General features: G+C 50.3%; 1 pseudogene; it reads right to left on the bottom strand.

Moving 5' to 3' along the window:
- Positions 1-751: 751 nt before the first annotated feature.
- LOC146210028 (uncharacterized) lies at positions 752-1,893 on the bottom strand (annotated as a pseudogene).
- Positions 1,894-2,096: the final 203 nt, after the last annotated feature.

The raw sequence follows: 2,096 nt of genomic DNA on the forward strand, positions 1-2,096 counted from the left end.
GTATTCACAGCAGTATGGTATTAGTTCGGCAGATACGTATGCCCTATCCAAGCGTGCGTGGCTTCTTCCCTGGAAATGAGTGAAAAGCTCTCCAGTAGCTTTTCCGATGCAATCGCCCACATCATCAAGATGGCATTGCTGAATTATGTCACTCAGACAGGCACTTCTCGCATCTCGAAAAGGCGTAGTACTAGTCTTGTCTCGGGCAGTGCATACGCAGTTGAAATCACCAGTTAAAACGACCATACGTTCTGTGTCACAGTAATAGCCAATATTCTCAAAACGTTTTCGCCTGTCATCTGAATTAGTGTGCGCGTGAATACAGATAATGCGCCACTTCAAACCAGCTAATGCGATGTCACAGATAATCCAATGACCGCTATCAGGGGTCACAACGCTTTCCACAACCGCACCCAACGATTGGCGAATCAAAAGCATAGAACTTGCCGAAGTCCCTACCATACGACACACGCAAACATCATATCGACTGCTGAAAGGGCGCACCATACTGTCGGTCTGGTCTTGACCCTCAATTTTGGTCTCCTGCACCGCTACAATATCTAGTTCCTGCTCTGTAACTAGTTGAAACAGTTGGTTTTGCCTCCTTCTGGAGGACAGACACCTGATATTGAAGGTTGCTACTAGAATGCTCCTTTCAAACGGCGCCATCGCTTAGCAAGACCAGGACGCCAGTATGGCGCTTGCCTTTGCGCGAACAGCGCCGCTCCATGTAGTGCCGTCCCGCCTTTGTTTAGGATTCCGGGTTGTCGCCGCGAGGAAGCGACGACGATCGTGTCCCTCTCGTGACGCGCTGCTTCTTCACATCGGCGACGCACCACTGACGTTCTAGACGCCACAGTCGCTGCGCCTGGCTGTCTCTAGTCACCTCATGATGACGCCGTTTAGCCGTCGCCAAATCAAAGCCCATAGCTGTCATACTGTCTTTTCCAGTAGAGTTCAGGGCAACTTGCGGCGAACCGGTAGTACTGCTCGTGGTATCCGACTCTGGTCGACTAAGCTTTGATGCAGGAGTATCTTCAGCGCATCCCTCTCCATTGCTCTGCACTGCGTCCGTTTGTTTATCAACCGCTGCGTTCGAGTCTGCCTTCTCCGCTTCATCCTCATCCATGTGCTGATCGCTGTTATCGCCGAACGCTCCTCTTCAACCAGCTCGGGCATACGATTTTGTGCATTCCGCCTCTTCGTGTCCAAAAGCGTGGCCCTCATTGCATTTGGGTACATTGCAGTCACGCCGGATATGGCCAGTCTTGTGGTAGCGCAGGCATATCGGCGGCCGCCCTGGGACGACGACTTAAACGGTGGCGTTCCCGATACGCATCTGATGTGGAATGCGATCCAGGTCGTCACCTTCACGAAGTATCAGCCGAACAACTCAGGTGGTCGATCAGCGTTTTGAAAACCGCCGGTCTTCCATTTGTCGCCAGATACTCCTATCATTTCGCCGTATACGGCAAACGCGCGTTTCAACGTATCGTTGCTGACGTTGAACGCGCACCAGTGCACTTTAAGTCTTACTTCTTGCCTTTCGGGGTCAAAAATCACTCACTTTTTTCCTTTAACAAGGATGTGCCCTAAGCCAAGTAACTTTTTCTTTGCCTCTTCGGTTCGAAAGTTGACTAACCAGACATGAGACATCTGGTATGCGCCGATACCCCCTACCTGTTCGATGACACCGGCGTCTTTCATCGGTTGGCAGAAATCGTCTATCCTGTAAGGCCTTCCATTGATGTCGCAGTGAAGAACAAGCATAGTTTTAAGTCCTTCCCCGGTAGACAGCGGTGGCAGTACAATCCTGTAGTCTTGAAGTCCTTCCAAAAACGATGTTCCATGGCCATCGTTGGCCGTTACCACAGCACGCGAGGAGCCAGCCATCCTGTGTCTGCACACTACGGCGTCCAGAAGCCTCAGCCACTTCAAGCTAGATGGTTTGATATGGACAAAGGCGCGTCTATTGATTGCGGTGTTGTCTCAGAAATGTCCCTTAGAGAAGTGTATTGTGGCGTATAATAATAATAACGAGCAAGTAAATTACAGAATTACAGAACACGCAGTTAAGCGAGTGGCAAATTACTTTT

Source organism: Amblyomma maculatum, chromosome 1 (assembly GCF_055883805.1).
Source record: "Amblyomma maculatum isolate TAMU_Amacu chromosome 1, ASM5588380v1, whole genome shotgun sequence".
Lineage (NCBI taxonomy): Eukaryota > Metazoa > Arthropoda > Arachnida > Ixodida > Ixodidae > Amblyomma > Amblyomma maculatum.